The 9318-nt window shown below is 31.4% G+C and overlaps 1 long non-coding RNA gene and 1 pseudogene across 1 annotated transcript; both read right to left on the bottom strand.

Annotated features, from left to right (window-relative positions):
- Window positions 1-2097: 2097 nt before the first annotated feature.
- Window positions 2098-5080, bottom strand: LOC149568316 (aspartic proteinase nepenthesin-2-like; annotated as a pseudogene).
- Window positions 5081-8643: 3563 nt separating this feature from the next.
- Window positions 8644-9114, bottom strand: LOC149568315 (uncharacterized). Its single transcript, XR_016361669.1, has 2 exons — window positions 9025-9114; window positions 8644-8939 (listed from the first exon to the last, which is right to left on the bottom strand). It is a non-coding gene; the product is annotated as an uncharacterized LOC149568315 (long non-coding RNA).
- Window positions 9115-9318: the final 204 nt, after the last annotated feature.

Below are 9318 nucleotides of genomic sequence, written 5' to 3'. Positions count from 1 at the left end.
TTGATAATATTACTCAAGGATCAAGAGAGATGTGGCAAGAGGAAAAGTATGGTGTCAATAAATAATGACATGTGGAGTGGCCTTTTTAAGTAAGTGTTATTTCTTAACAGAGCACAAACCCAAAGGAAACTTTTCATTCCAAATAAAAGAAACTTAATGTAATGATTTAAAAAGAATCATGATAGATTTTTAATGATCAATTAAACATTAGGCACATATGCAAGAATTGGGGGGAAAGAGGTATATGAAAAGACATGGGACAAAATAGAAAGGAGGTGGTAGAAAATCTTTCAAGAATTAGTTATGAAACTGAAAAGTCACAGGAAGGAGAAAGTTTAAATAAGCCAGTGGCAGAGAGAACAGGGGGGAGTTTTCTGAGTTTTGGCTGGGAGACTTTGAGCTATAGCAAAACAGAGGCTGTGGATACAGGAGGTTCCACTTCTTTGGGGCTGGAGACTTTGATGCTGGAGAACAGAGGAGTTGAGCTGGGGGGTTTTATAATTCTTTCATTAAGGGAGATTTTATGCTACCACAAGGGGAGGGTAGAATGGTTAGAGTTTTAGATAGGTAGATATTGTAATGACAGTAATTGGTAGATATGATATGGGTGTTTTAGTTTTTGCATGACTTTGTGCATACAGAGATTTGATGTCTATAGATGTATCTTCTTGAATATGGCTTCGAAACCTTGTGTTTAGGCATGTTAAGTCAGTATTACTTTGTGAATCCTGATTTATCAGTTCTAGATATCTGGTTACTGTCTTTACTGCAGATAGGTGTTATTATTCACTTCTGTAGATCAGTTAAAATATCTCTTTTTTGTTAGAAATAATCTATACCTCACGATCCAAGAATCTGTGAGAGATCCTTTTGTACTTTTGGGTAAAAGTGCAAGATATTTAAATTCATTGAATATTTCATACGGGGAGCTGTACTCGATAAAATTCAGAGGAAGTTATCAATCCAATGATAACTTGTCCAACTGTTAGTGCTGATTCGTCTTCTCATTTGGGCATTCAAGGTTATATTTGTATGTATTTTCTTGGAGGACAATCTGTTCACTAACAGTCCTTAATCAAGAAAGCCCCACTGAATGTAGCTGACTCAACTCCCTTGACCATTGAAGAAATACCTGAAGCATGAGTACTAGTAAAAGAAAAACTCCAACATCAAACATAAAACAACTATAATAGCTAGAATCTTTTGATATCGATACCTTGAATATTCAATGCTACATCACCAAAGATGTCAATCCTTCTTTCATTTCTTGTCCTAGTGTAGGTGATTGCACCATCCAACCTTCCACATTGCTCTCCCACCCCAGTGCTCTCCTCTTTTGTCAATTGACCATTGGGAAAACCCTTGACTCTCCCGACAACAATTACAACTCTTGTGCGCATGTGTTAAACAACATAATGAAATACATCGAAACCCTTTTTAATTTTAACATGTTAAGCTCATGTTGGTTGAAATTTTGACCAACACATGCATGGATTTAAAAAATAACATATTTTTCCTTCCATATTCCGATCAATCTAAAACATTTTAATAGATTGTCAAAAAATTTGGTCTAAGAATTGGGTCAAATGTACTAGTGAATCTTTGATTGTAGTAGCTATAGATATATAGATATGTTAATTTGAGATTTTTTGATATTAAAGAAGGGGGTAGGTTAGATTCTTGGCAATGACTTTTAGCAGACTTTCACCTAAAAATTGTCTTTGGGTCAGCCCTTATTTTGGCAAATTTTTAATATCAAAAACCATAAGTTATGTGTGACAACATATATTCTTATAGTAGTTATTGCATTGGAATAATGGCATTGTATAGCAAAAGCACAAACTGGATAAATGGACATTGCATCCCCTCAAAATAATGTTCTCAAATAGTGCATGTCATACTTAAAAGCTCAAAGACATAAGAAACACTGAAAGACAACAATATCAGATTATATATTATATGAGGACATGCAAAAAATCTAAAGAGAGTACAGTACAAAGCATAATTATACTGGAAGTTTTAAGAAAACTACCATAAGAGGAATAAAAGGAGAAGAGGTAGATGAAGAGAAGGCAGATTAAGAGGATGATTCACTATTCAAAGAGAATCACATTTAGCGGGCATGAAGGAAAGAGTGTTCTGAGCATTGTCATATAGGATGTGGAAGTTCTGCTGTTGTACATTTCCAAAGATGGAAATTTTGCTGGAGCCACCCATGGCGACCCACAAGAGATCGAACTCCTAAACGAAAAGATTGTTGCCTGGAAGCTCGTAATCCACCTTGCCTTCGAAATTGAAGACTACGCTTGGCAACGTGATGTCACTGGATGTTTGGTAACATAGATCCAGCCCCAGGGAAGAGGGCACCAGCTATGGTGCAACATATTTGCACTAGCAGCCTGATGCCTTCCCTATACCCATACATATGCATGTAGCATAATGTATCATATCAATCAAATCACTACCGTATCAATCAAATCGTGCATCAATTAATATGAGTTTTGTAGAAAAAATGTGTAAAGTGTAGTGTATATTGTTTTGGTGATTTTTTTTTAGATATTATAATTGCATTTAACACAACAATATTTAATAATTAAACATATTTTAAATGACTTTAAAAGAATTATATTTATATTTTCATAATTTCTAAGTTTAAATTGTAAATTGATAAATTTGAATTCTTTTAATTTCTAAATTAAATTATTTTTTAAAATAAAATAAATATGTAATCTCATTTTATGTAATAATATAGGTTGTTATAGGGAGAAATATGATTCAAATTAAAAATACTCTTTTTAAATTTATGTTTTAATAGTTTTAAATTTTAAAATTAATATTTGCTAAAGTACTTTACTAATTTGTATATTTTTTATATTATTATATTTTTAGTATTATTATATTTGTTATATTATAATTTTTTTAATCAATTGTTTATATTAATTCTTAGATTGAATAATTTGAGAGAATATATATGAATAAATTAATTATTTTTAAGTTTCTTTAATTTTTTACTTGAACGTTTCACAAGCAAAAATAAGATATAAGTCTTCAAAAAAAATATTTCACTTTTTATTCTACTAATAAAACTATTATTAAAAAATATTGTTAACTAAATTTAGTAATTAGTAAGTAATATGACAAATTACCACTACATGATATAATCTCATAACATATCATTTATAAATGTATTTATTATTACTAATTACAAGCCCTATTCTAACACGATGATTTCCATTTTTACTAAAGTAATAGATTGTAAAAAATTAGCTTTTTAAAATACTTCTTTGTAAAAAAAATAGCTTTTAAAAATTTATTATTTCAATTATTAATATGAAAAATAAAAATATATTATTGTATAAAAGTGCTTATGTAAAAATCATATTACATATTTATTTTATTAAAAAAATTATTTAATTCAATCTCATAAGATATTATTTATAAATTTATTTATAATTACTAATTACAAGCCCTATTCTAACATGATGGTTTTCATTTTTAATAAAGTAATGGATTGTAAAAAAGAAGTTTTTTAAAATACTAGTTTATAAAAAGAATAGTTAAGAATTTATTATTTCAATTATTAATATGAAAAATAAAAATATAATATTGTATAAAAGTACTTTTTTAAAAATCAGATTACAAATTTATTTTATTTTTAAAAATATTTAATTCAGAAATTAAAAAAACCAAATTTATCAATTTACAATTTAAATTTAGAAATTATAAAAATTTAAATTTAATTTTTTAAAAAATTATTTAAAATAATTAATTCCTTTAAATATGTTAAATTATTACAGATTTGTATTATTGTATTAAATACAATTATAATATCTAATTTTCCCTAAAATCTTAGTAATTATTTCTTTAAAAAAATCATTAAAACAATATAAACTACACTTTACACATTTTTGCTACAAAACTAATATTCACTGCTGCATGATTTGATCAATATGGCAGTGATTTGATTGATACGGTACATTATGCTACATGCATATGTATGGGTATAGGGGAGGCATTCGACCATCGGTGCAAATATGTTGCACTGTAGGTGATGCCAGGGAAGAGCCGTCTATTGGAGTCAGACTAATAGCAGACTGAATCGCTTCCTTCACTGGGTCGTACGCAGCCTGGACAAGATAGGTAAGGGTGGTTCCCGAGTCGATGATCATGCCTCCGCTACTGTCCGATCCCAGATCAAATGTTCTGGCTGGAATATCGATGGCGTTGCCATTGACAGTAATTCCTATAAGAGGAATATACCAAAAAGAAGAACTCTCACTGTTCTTAATGAAAGGGATCGTCTTAGCCCCGTTCAAGGAAGTGCTGTCACCGAAAATAGGAGGGCTTGTTTGCGAAGCTGAGTCAGTTCTGGAGACGAGACAGTAGGAGAATTTATTATTTAACTTGTAGCCCAACTGAGAGATGAGCGAGAGATCACCTCTTCTGAGCCCCACAAGACTACCATAGCGAGAGATTAAACCTTGGTTGTCATGGCCGCATCTGAAAATAATGCCCACAAACACGCCGTCAATGGCACTGCCAACGAAAACTGACTCCTTTGCTAGGTCACCGATTGTTTGAGAACCATCACCATAGTTGTACCTAAAAGCACAGTCTAGATTGCATGCAGTTTTGAAAGTACCAAGAGCATCACAGAGAGAGTCAGTACATGAAACAATGGAGTAGGAAGACGATTTGGAGGGGTCAAAGATTGGCATAGATTGAGAGCAATCTTGGCAACCAAACAAGATCACTGCCCATGTCAACAATCGCTTCGAAGCTCACAGCGTGTGTTCCCATAGCAATGCTCATCAAAAATTCTCTAGTCCCAGCTTGAATGGGCGTTTCAGCATCTAATTGCAACCCCAGCTATCTGCTGCTTTATAAACGCCTCAATCGCATTCATCTATTTCTTGCTTCGATTGACAGCCGAGCGTAATCCCTCGGTAGAATTGAAGCCCCCCTCTATTCTGCGAGTCAGATTGACTCTAAATCTAGACTCTCCTAGAGAAGAAGATGCCACCATGGGAATACTTAAACATATCAAAGCCACAATGCTCATTAGCTTAGAACACTCCATTTCTCTTTTTCACTAAATTGCGTTGTCTCCTAGAGGACAACAAGTGACTTTATATACGTACATTGTAACACTAAAGAACTCTGTAGTATGTCGTGTTTAAGTCTTTAAGAGTGTGAACACTATGAAAAAGCGTAACAGATTAGACAAGCCGAATTCCTCACGTAATTGAAGTGATACTTTGACGATTTAGACGGACGAGGCTACAAATATTGTAAGTTACAAATTTCTGCCTTCATCGGCCATAATTCCAATTCGATGTTGGTTCAACTTAACATCACTTTTGTTGGTTGCGGCATAAACACGTCCCGTTATTGGTGAGACCAGCTGATTATGTCGCATATTCACAATCATGGTTTGACGATTCGACGTATGAGCCCACAAATTTTGTCAAGTCAATCGTGGGTCATTATTCTTCCTTAAAGTCTCTCATTTTCCACAAACTTTTGGAAATACAAATATCTCCCTTCGTGGAGTATAATTTTCCCACTTGAAGGAAGGTGAATAGAGTGGATCAAAGACAAACATGAATGCAATGATAAACATTCAAATCAATAAGAAAAACACAAAGACTATTACAATGTGCTATAGCACTTCATGCTCATTGACATAACTAAAATGTATTACAAGTCCTTAGAATGCTACAGCATTCTATCCACTCATGATCCACAATTAGAAACCCAAAATGGGCTCTGCTGATTATAGGCCTAGCTTATTCTATTTATAAGAAAATGCATATTAAATGTTGTAGGAAAGAGTTGATAATATAATTAATGCTGGATAGCATTGAGGCTGGTGTATTGGCCGGTGCTTGGATGGCTACACATAGAAAATGTGTGGTCTATTTCTCTGTAGCTGTGGATGGCTATTTGTTAGTGATGGATAGCCAGTAGGTGGAGAAATTACTCTTCCAACACTCCCCCTTAATTTCTTCCACTAATGCTACAACATTTATATTGTTTTCCCTCATCATAATCACTTTGGGTTTTATGGCTTAACCCTAACCAATGTAATACAAATGGTTTCTAGCTGACCAAAAACTTTACATTTGAATGGTTTTGGATAACCACAAACCTCACATAATAGTGGTTGCAATAGACAACCAAACGTTACAAATAGTTTCATATTACCACAACCTCATATGATGTGGAAAACTATCCTCACTTTGGCTTTTCTCCTTCTTGACCTGCATCAAACTGATAATTGAGTCCATATAAAAGAAATCCATCTACTGAGATATATGGGTGCCCAGCTGCTATACTCGCCAGTTCTATAGGAATCCTTTTCACATACATGGTTCATCAATATGTCAAACCAAACTCTAGGGTGTCGAGTACAATCGATAATGCACCCCATACATTCACTTAGCCCATTAACAATCATTACTAATTTAATTTTCATCACTTGGTTTGGGGATATCAATGCAACCAACCTCTATTACATGACCACTATCAAGAACATCATATCCTTCACAATTAGACAAAGAAATTCTCACTTCCAATCCCAACACTTTTATCCAATTAGCACATACATAGACCTTTAAATCATGAGAACCAACTCACCACCAATATAGCCTACTTTCACGTACTACAACCACAACTAATAACTATTCTATAACATCAAATACACATACTTCAACCACAGTCATAATAAAAATTTATGTGATCAATATATTCCATGCCATGTGTATGCATTCTCTGGCACTCCCGCTTGCACAAAGATTCTCCACATGCTTGTAATCTATGAATGACAATGTCACACAATGCTAACTCAAACACATTTCAACTTTAGCTTCATTCTTTTCATGGCTTCTTTGCTTCTCATAGCAGTCTCTTGATTTGTTCTTCTCTTTATTCTTGTAGAAGATAACTTCAAATGCCATTTCCTATTGGGCTACGATGCCACAACACTCTTCACCAATTCTAAACTCGTTGACCTCTCGATGATCTTGAGGATCATCCCCCATTAGCTCTGATACCACTTGAAGGAAGGTGGATAGAGTGGATCAAAGACAAACATGAATGCAATGATAAACATTCAAATCAATAAGAAAAACACAAAGACTATCACAATGTGCTATAGCACTTCATGCTTATTGAAATAACTAAAATCTATTACAAGTCCTTAGAATGCTACAACATTCTATCCACTCATGATCCACAATGAGAAATCCAAAATGGGCTCTGTTGATTACAGGCCTAACTTATTCTATTTTATAAGAAAATGCATATTAAATGTTGTACAAAAGAGTTGATAATATAATTAATGCTTGATGGCACTGAGGTTGGTGTATTGGTCAGTGCTTGGGTGACTGCACATGGAAAATGTGTGGTCTATTTCTCTGTAGTTGTGGACGGCTATTTGTAAGTGATGGATAGTTGGTAGGTGGAGAAATTACTCTTCCAACACCACTTTCGAAGGCATAACTTTCCCTTACTCATTTGTTCTCATCTCTGAATTTCCATTTCATGGTTATACTAAAATAAGAGCTCTTTTCTATTTGCATGTTATGTTCTATAATTTTAGATTTTTTTACTAAAGTGGATCAAAAATAAATCTTTTTCAATTTACATGGTGATGGATCGATATGAGATCCATGGTACAATATAATTAGCTAAACATGATATTTTGAGTATGACTACCCGCTTGGAAAGCACCATGTCTCATCCACCAATAGTTTTTCCGTGGCTACCCAACCGACTCATTTCTTTTCCAACGTGTCCCATCCATCATAGCATTTCCATATGCCATCCCCCATCACATTCAAGTTTCTATTTCTTTGTCCTGCTTACTATCCAGTCTGGTCCAAGTTTACTCATGGTAAATTTAGTATCATAATTGTGAGTTGATTTTTAATGACCTGAAACACTATATTAAACGCTATACAATAAATTTAAAACTGTGAGCTTACAATCCTTGAAATTCAATCAAGAGATAATAATAAAGTTATTTTAGGATAAATATTTAAATCAAATATTAAATAGAATGACCAAATTAAATTGAGAAATTCAAAATAAATATTAATGAACAATATAAAATTAAGTTATTTTATTAAATTTTTTATAAAAAAATAATAAAATAATAATAGTATCACATTCATAATGTTAGTAATAAGATTTACTCTAACCAATAAAAATAAATCAAAAGCTAGGAAATTTAACTATTTGACAATAGATGTTCATGAACAATTTTAGTTAAAATAAATAGAAATAATTTAAAATATTTTAAAAATAATTAAAAAAGTAATTTCCATACATAAGTTATTTTATTTCAAATATTGGTAAATGAAAAAAGAGATATTACACATTCTATTTTTAATTTATATATATATATATATATATATATATATATATATATATATATATATATATATATATATATATATATATATATATATATAAGATAATAAATAAATATATTTTTTGAACATTATGCTTATCATGTTTTAACATATAACAAATCAAAAGAAATTAATGTTAATATGGTAATTTAGAACATTATTTTATTGATGTAATTAAATTGAATTCAATTTACAAAACTATTATAATAAATTATTTCACTAAGAATTTAATATACAATTTAGTATATTGTAAATTTATTTTACCCTTATACATTAATTTTTCTTTCTCTAGATAAAATGGTTAAAATCTCCTAAGAAAGTTAGTCGATTTTTAAAAGACTCAATACTTGTCCCACTCAAAAGTATATAAAATATTTATATTCATCAACAAGGTATTATCTTCAAGAGTCAAATTCTAAATAGAGTTAAAATGGTCATTAGATAACTCTTATTACACTAATTCAAAAAATGATTATCCAAAAAGATATTGACCATGACCCTCCATTATAGTATCATCCATACCTGCAAAGACATGAGCTAGTTATAAAACTAATTTACAAAAGAAAAATTCAAAATTGATTAATTTTGAATATCATAATGTTCTCACCATCTCTAGTTCCTATTGCATTTACTAATGTTGATGTTTCTTGATTAAGATTCAAATATAGTTGCTGACTATTTTGTTGATCTATTAACACTGCAAAAACATGTACATTTCACAAATCAACTTAGATAAAACCAATATACAAATTGAATACTCAAAACTGACTAAATCTTACTTCATGATTTTCCTACCATCTCCTATTTTCATTGCATCATCCATTGGTGTATGGTTGAGATCAACAGAATATGGAAACATATGCTCTTCTACTTTATCATTTAAATCTATAATAACACACAT

Source organism: Cupressus sempervirens, chromosome 3 (assembly GCF_028749045.1).
Source record: "Cupressus sempervirens isolate cs-2001-9-10 chromosome 3, ASM2874904v1, whole genome shotgun sequence".
NCBI lineage: Eukaryota > Viridiplantae > Streptophyta > Pinopsida > Cupressales > Cupressaceae > Cupressus > Cupressus sempervirens.
This window is presented reverse-complemented; position numbering and strand designations above follow the sequence as displayed.